Raw genomic sequence first — 8,697 nt, 5'->3', positions numbered from 1 at the left:
ACAGTTCCACTGTAACAACCAGTAGTAACAACAATATAATCATGTATTTATATTTATTTATTCATCATTAAAACACAACATGCTTTATTTGGATGTGCATGACTCTCCTGCTCCTTCATATTCATCACTGACTGGTCACCTGAATAAACTTTGATTGTTATTTGGTGTCAGTATTATATAATGCAGAATTATAATACATTATACATGACAACAGCAGTATATCCTCACATGTAATTACTAGTCTCTGCACTATGATGTATGTTTTTCTTCCACATTATAAACATTTGAGGCCGTCTGAGCATTGAGTGTTCATGCTGTATGAAGGCTGCAGGTAAAAATACACCAGTCAGCTCATAAAACATCCAAAACCTGGATTTTGAACCAGAGTGAGATCCACGAGTATCAATTATGACAAAAATAGACTGTGTTTGTGAGAGAGACTCACCTGGTCTCTGGTTGTAAAGCATTCAGCTCCATCTTGGTTCATTTTTCAAGTCAAGTTGCTTTACTGTCATTTCAACCACGTACAGTGGTGCAGTACACAGTGAAATGAGATGACGTTCCTCCAAGACCAGGGCGCTAGTGTAACTGTAGTCTGGTCGTGAGGGCCCGGATGCTCCAGTACCTCTTTCCAGAAGGCAGCAGGATGAAGAGTGTGTGTGAGGTGCTGGTGGCTTTGCGGATGGAGCAGTTGCTATAAGTGTCCGTGATGGAGGGAAGAGAGGCTCCAATGATCTTCACAGCTCCTCTCACTATCCGTTGTAGGGTATTGCGATCCGATACGGTGCAGTTACCATACCAGACGGTGATATAGAGTGGGATAGGAATGGGGAGGTTGTTCCACAAATTAGGCGCAACCAGGGCAAATGCACGCTCACCTCTGGTCTTAGGCAGAGATCTAGGCTGTACCAAGGGTAATTGGGCTGATGATCTGAGGGCTCTCCCAGGGTGTATGGTCTAAGGAGCTCAATGAGATAGCTAGACACTGTATGGTTTATGATTTTAAAGGTAAGCAGCAATACTTTCATTAAATATGGTATTTGATAGGGAGGCAGTGCAAATCAGCAAGGACAGGAGTGAAAGAGGCAAACTTTCCGGTTGCAGTCAAAAGGCGTGCCGCAGCATTTTGGACAAGCTGCAATCTATGGAGCAGACTGGAGACAGAAGTAGAGGGAATTACAGTAATCCAATCAGAAGGTCACAAAGGCATGAATAAGCTTCAAGATCCTTGTGTGTTACATAATGCTTAGCCTTAGAAATAAGAAGCAGTTGCTAAAAGCTAGATTTGACTGCAGAGGATAGTTGTCTATCAAATTTGAAAGAGCTATATCGCAGAACACCTAGATTGCTAACAGTGTCAGAGAGGAAAGTGGCAAGGGATCCAAAAGCATCAGCTAGCTGGCCCCGGGAGATATGACTGTGAAGAAGCCTGTCCATTCTCTCTGCTCTTCTTTCCTCCATTTCCATTTGATAATTGGCAAACCTTCTGGAGGAAACCTGGTCTTGTTAGGAGAGATGGCATCCATCCCACTTTGGATGGAGCAGCTCTCATTTCTAGAAATATGGACAAATTTATTAAACCCCCCAAAATATGACTATCCAGAGTTGGGACCAGGAAGCAGAGTTGCAGTCTTACACGCCTCTCTGCAGCTTCTCTCCTCCTGCTACCCCCCCCAAAAACCCATCTCCATAGAGACTGTGTCAGCTTCCAAAAAGACAAAAAACAAACTAAAAACCAGCAACAAACAACTTAAACATAAACAATCAAAAAGAAAGAACAATACAGTATCCACATCTGAACCAAAGAGTAAAACAGTGAAATGTGGATTATTAAATATTAGGTCTCTCTCCTCCAAGTCTCTGTTAGTACATGACTTAATAATTGATCAACAAATCGATTTACTCTGCCTTACAGAAACCTGGTTGCAGCAGGATGATTATGTTAGTTTAAATGAATCAACACCCCCGAGTCATTCTAACTACCAGAAACCTCGAAGCACAGGCCGAGGGGGCGGTGTGGCAGCAATTTTTCACACCAGCCTATTAATCAACCAAAGACCCAGACAGACTTTTAATTCATTTGAAAGCCTGATGCTTCGCCTCGTCCACCCCAGCTGTGAAACTCAGAAACCAGTCTTACTTGTTATCATCTATCGTCCACCTGGGCCTTACACAGAGTTTCTGTCTGATTTCTCAGACTTTTTATCTAATTTAGTTCTGAGCTCAAATAAAATAATTATTGTGGGTGATTTTAACATCCATGTAGATGCTAAAAATGACAGCCTCAACATGGCATTTAGTCTGTTATTAGACTCAATTGGCTTCTCTCAAAATGTAAAAGAACCCACCCACCACTTTAATCACACTCTAGATCTTGTTTTAACATATGGCATAGAAACTGAACATTTAACAGTGTTTCCTGAAAACCCTCTCCTGTCTGATCATTTCCTGATAACATTTACATTTACAATAATTGATTACACAGCGGTGGAGAGTAGATTTTATCAAAGTAGATGTCTTTCTGAAAGCGCTGTAACTAAGTTTAAGAATATAATCCACCCACTGTTATCATCTTCAATGCCCTGTACCAACACAGAGCAGAGCAGCTATCTGAACGCTACCCCAACAGAGGTCGATTATCTTGTTAATAATTTCACCTCCTCACTACGTACGACTCTGGATACTGTAGCTCCAGTGAAAACTAAGGTCTCTAATCAGAAGTACCTGACTCCGTGGTATAATTCTCAAACACGTAGCCTAAAGCAGATGACTCGTAATCTGGAGAGGAAATGGCGTGTCACAAATTTAGAGGATCATCATTTAGCCTGGAGAAATAGTTTGCTGCTTTATAAGAAAGCCCTCCGCAAAGCCAGAACATCTTACTATTCATCACTGATTGTAGAAAATAAGAACAACCCCAGGTTTCTCTTCAGCACTGTAGCCAGGCTGACAAACAGTCAGAGCTCTGTTGAGCCAACCATCCCTTTAACGTTAACTAGTAATGACTTCATGAACTTCTTCACAAATAAAATTTTTATCATTAGAGAAAAAATTACCAGTAATCATCCCACAGATGTAATATTATCTACAGCTACTCTTAGTACCATTGATGTTAAGTTAGACTCTTTTTCTCCAATTGATCTTTCTGAGTTAACTTCAATAATTACTTCCTCCAAACCATCAACGTGTCTTTTAGACCCCATTCCTACAAAACTGCTCAAAGAAGTCCTGCCATTAATTAATTCTTCGATCTTAAATATGATCAACCTATCTCTAATAATCGGCTATGTACCACAGGCCTTCAAGCTGGCTGTAGTTAAACCTTTACTCAAAAAGCCATCTCTAGACCCAGCAGTCTTAGCTAATTATAGGCCAATCTCCAACCTTCCTTTCATATCAAAAATCCTTGAAAGAGTAGTTGTCAAACAGCTAACAGATCATCTGCAGAGGAATGGTTTATTTGAAGAGTTTCAGTCAGGTTTCAGAGCTCATCACAGCACAGAAACAGCTTTAGTGAAGGTTACAAATGATCTTCTTATGGCCTCTGACAGTGGACTCATCTCTGTGCTTGTCCTGCTAGACCTCAGTGCAGCGTTCGATACTGTCGACCATAATATCCTATTAGAGCGATTAGAACATGCTGTAGGTATTACAGGTACTGCACTGCAGTGGTTTGTATCATATCTATCTAATAGACTCCAATTTGTGCATGTAAATGGAGAGTCCTCTTCACACACTGAGGTTAATTATGGAGTTCCACAGGGTTCAGTGCTAGGACCAATTCTGTTTACATTATACATGCTTCCCTTAGGCAGCATCATTAGAAGAGATAGCATACATTTTCACTGCTATGCCGATGACACCCAGCTCTATCTGTCCATGAAGCCAGATAACACACACCAATGACTTAAACTGCAGGAATGTCTTAAAGACATAAAGACCTGGATGGCCGCTAACTTTCTGCTTCTTAATTCAGATCAAACTGAGGTTATTGTACTCGGCCCTGAAAATCTTAGAAATATGGTATCTAACCAGATTCATACTCTGGATGGCATTACCTTGGCCTCCAGTAACGCTGTGAGGAACCTTGGAGTCATTTTTGACCAGGACATGTCCTTCAACGCACATATTAAACAAATATGTAAGACTGCTTTCTTCCATTTGCGCAACATCTCTAAAATTAGAAATATCCTGTCTCAGAGTGATGCTGAAAAACTAGTTCATGCATTTATTACTTCCAGGCTGGACGACTGTAATTCATTATTATCAGGATGTCCAAAAAACTCACTGAAAAGCCTTCAGCTAATCCAAAATGCTGCAGCAAGAGTCCTGACAGGGACTAGAAAGAGAGAGCATATTTCTCCTGTTTTGGCTTCCCTTCATTGGCTTCCTGTTAAATCCAGAATTGAATTCAAAATCCTGCTCCTCACATACAAGGTCTTAAATAATCAGGCCCCATCTTATCTTAATGACCTTGTAGTACCATATCACCCTATTAGAGCACTTCGCTCTCGCTCTGCAGGCCTACTTGTTGTTCCTAGAGTATTTAAAAGTAGAATGGGAGGCAGAGCCTTCAGTTTTCAGGCCCCTCTTCTGTGGAACCAGCTTCCAGTTTGGATTCAGGAGACAGACACTATCTCTACTTTTAAGATTAGGCTTAAAACTTTCCTTTTTGCTAAAGCATATAGTTAGGGCTGGACCAGGTGACCCTGAATCCTCCCTTAGTTATGCTGCAATAGACGTAGGCTGCCGGGGATTCCCATGATGCATTGAGTTTTTCCTTTCCAGTCACCTTTCTCACTCACTATGTATTAATAGACCTCTCTGCATTGAATCATATCTGTTATTAACCTCTGTCTCTCTTCCACAGCATGTCTTTTATCCTGTCTTCCTTCTCTCACCCCAACCAATCACAGCAGCTGGCCGCCCCTCCCTGAGCCTGGTTCTGCCGGAGGTTTCTTCCTGTTAAAAGGGAGTTTTTCCTTCCCACTGTCGCCAAAGTGCTTGCTCATAGGGGGTCATATGATTGTTGGGTTTTCTCTGTATCTATGAAGCGCCTTGAGGTGACTTTTGTTGTGATTTGGCGCTATATAAATAAAATTGAATTGAATTGAATTGAATTGAATTTGCAGTCTCATGCCCTCTCTTATTAATTCCAAAAATTCATCCTTCCTGTCCTTCTTTCTTTTGTCCACTCTTGGCTCCAGCTGGCCCACTGCTGAACTGGGCCCAGGCCCAGGGTTCCAGACAATTAGGACTGGAGCCCTGGTAGAAGGCTCTGTCCTAACACCTCATCCATAAGGGCAGACCAGCACCATTTAGCAGCAGTGGGCTTCCCACTCACTCCTTGCCTGACCCTGGATACTTGCTAAAGGCAGAGGAAATCACAAGTGGCAATTGACGAACACAGCAACAGTACAGGTTTACACAAATAAGTTCAATAGATTATAGTTAACAATACATATTTTAATACTACTGTACATACTTTGTTTTGTTTAATTGTCCCATGTTTTTTTGGCCTGCAAAGGGGTGATTTTTCCCGCCAGGCCCATCTTCATAAGAATTGCCCTAACAGACAGAATATAAGAGAACATCTCACTCATATTAGTCCCTGAACAGCATCCACAGCAACATGTACTAAATTAGGACCACAAGACCAAAAACATCACTCTCCCTTACACGAAACAGATTAAGAACTGCATACTATTGCTGTACCTGCAGCCCACAGTGGCTGACTTTTTAGCACTGGTGAAAAGGTGTTCGTTGTCTCGCTGGAGTTTAATAAACTCAGCCGTCTGCTCCTTGCTATGTAAAATATAACAGGACACTGGCGTAGATTCTCAATCATCTCACACTTCTGATAATCAGTTCTCTGTTTGACGTTTATTCAGCTGTGTAAAAACTATAACTTTAATCTCAGCCAAACCGATTTACTCAGGAACAAATAAAATACTGAAAAAAGCCAAACAATAACATTTTTAAGTTATCTAAGTGACTTATATATGTTTAACCTGAGTAGCGAAAGACCGCGGGGGGTTAAAAAAAACAAGGAGTTCGCTGTTCTCGCCAGCTCTACTGAGCCTCGACCTCCCTGTCAGCTTCGAGCTGGTGGGTAGCAGACGTCTCAGAAAACGTCGGAGCACTTTTGCAAATATGTGATATCTTGATAAACCGAGCAGATATTTGAGGTTTACACAGCTACATTCGCACCTGAAAATATGTTAAATGTTTATTTTGTGACCCAGAAAGAATAATGAGAGTAATTTTAAAACCAACCCTTATGTTAAAAACCAGCGGCACTGTGTATTTACCAGGGCCGTGCAGAGACGTTTAAAGGGGCGGGTGCCCAAAGTTAAAAAGGGGCACATTGAACCAGGCTGAATAACAACAACACACATTCATCAAGAATCTAATATGGGATTGCATCATACTATATCACTGTTGTGAGGTGAAGCAAACGTAGCCGATGTTTTACCTGATGGGTACAATGTTGCTGTTGAGGGGTTGCTGCTGCTCCTGCTGCTGATAGTGCTGGAGGGCAGGGCTGTGTTGATCTGAGACTGTAGACATTAAAGAGTCCATAGGAGAGATGGTAGCTGATTAAACAAGTGTCATGAGATAATAACAAAATGCAAAGATTGGTGACAGCGCTTGGAACCATAAGGCAACAAAAAACTGTGAGAAATAATTTAGGCTCTGCCTGTGAATCACTCTTTGCTTCTCTTCTTCCTTCCATCCCATCATTTCATATATCACTCTCCACTTGCTGTCTATCTGAGAACAAGGCACAACTTGCTATTGCAATAAACTATAATCTAATTATCCACACCTAACAACTCTTGCACTTAATCTATAATAAAATGATGACAGAAAAATGTTATAGCACTGCCTTTAGTAGCCTCACACAGCTCCTACTGTTTCCTCCTCATGTCCTTACCAGCCATGTCTGGACAATGTTATATCATGAGTAATAATTTAAAAAGAAATCCATATACATAAAACATGCACGCACACACAGTGACATTTTAGACCTTCTTCAGAATACTGTATATACTATGGGCATCATGGTGCTGATCCAGAATCCTTACATTATTATTTGTTACTAGAGCTACAATAATAAAGCAATGAGGAGGGGAAAGTAATAAATATGAAATAATGTCATTATGATGATTCCATTTGTTTCACTATCCGCTCTGTGCAGGGGGAAAGCTTATTACATTTTTAAACTGATACAATCATTTTACTGCTGTAAAATCCAAATTTTGTCTTATTTAAAATATAAATCTAATATAATCTGCTTCTTAATGTATGTTCTTTAAAATACAGTTTATATTATAAAATACGACTTTCCGGTTATAGATACGCTTCCCAACCCCCTGAGCCACGGTCACTGCATAATTATGTGGACATGCATATTAGATCGTTTTTTAGTGAAATATAATCCCCCCAGAAAGGAAGGAAAAGCTCTGTAACTTACTTTATAACTAAATATGTTCCCTAAAACGGTGACAGAGCTACAGACCCATGACAGCCTTACACAGGTAGCCAGCAGCTGTGACCAGCACTACTTGTGCAGTTAATAAAAGGACAGGTAATGTTTGTCGCGCTGTTGCACACACAGCACGCTCGTTTGTTTCAGTTCGTCAGTTGCCACAAGACAGCTTACCAACGTGTACGTAATAAGCTAATACTCCTGGGTGCTGTACACTACAGTGTGCGCTGTACACCTACTTACTGGTTGTGTCGCATCAGTCTGTGTCTCTGAGTTAACTTGTGTTTCTCCTACAGCTCCGGACCACAAAAAATGTGCGTGCTCTTTGTGAGCTCGTTCCCAGCTCGTAACCAGCCAAACTGTGATTAATAGTATATATTATTGTTGAGGGGCACAGACAGGACTCCGCACGCCCACACACACAAAAATAAATAAATAAATTTAAAAAAATGTAAAAGTTGCCTCAACAAAAGGGCACTTTGGGCACCCATCAGGAAAGGGGCGGGTGCTCAGGCCCCTCCAGCCCCCCCCCCTCTGTACGTGCCTGGTATTTACAGTCACGTAAGTTTAATGAATGTAAAAAAAAAATCACCTTAATATTTAAAATTAAACTTCCATTAACTTTAATATCTTAACATTAACAATTTCTACAGTCTCTGTAGCTGCTGCCATCGTTAGAAACTGAATTGGCTAGGCAGCGCTATGAATTCTGGAATAGGCCACAAAGTATACACCTGACCCATACTTCGAATCAGGGGAAATGAAGGCCGCATTTGGAGCAGCCTTCATCGCCTGGCTGTGACGTGATCGGCCTTCAAATGCCTCTGAAGGATGAGGCCCCTGAATTGGGACACAATTAATGCTAGACCTCATGTGGCTGGAGCGTGTCAGCAGTTCCTGCAAGACGAAGGTATTGATGTTATGGACTGGCCCACTCGTTCCCCAGACCTGAATCCAGTTGAGCACATCTGGGACATCATGTTGCACCACAGACTGTCCAGGAGTTGGCAGATGCTTTAGTCCAGGTCTGGGAGGAGATCCCTCAGGAGAACATCTGCCACCTCATCAGGAGCAATGCCCAGGTGTTGTAGGGAGGTCATACAGGCACTGCTGAGCCTCATTTGGACTTGTTTTAAGGACATTACATCAAAGTTGGATCGGCCTGTGTTTTTCCACTTTCATTTTGAGTGTGACTCCAAATCCAG

The sequence above is a fragment of the Perissodus microlepis genome, chromosome 3 (genome assembly GCF_051167445.1).
Source record: "Perissodus microlepis isolate ML-2025 ecotype Zambia chromosome 3, ASM5116744v1, whole genome shotgun sequence".
NCBI classification, from domain to species: domain Eukaryota; kingdom Metazoa; phylum Chordata; class Actinopteri; order Cichliformes; family Cichlidae; genus Perissodus; species Perissodus microlepis.
Note: the sequence above shows the minus strand (reverse complement) of the source record.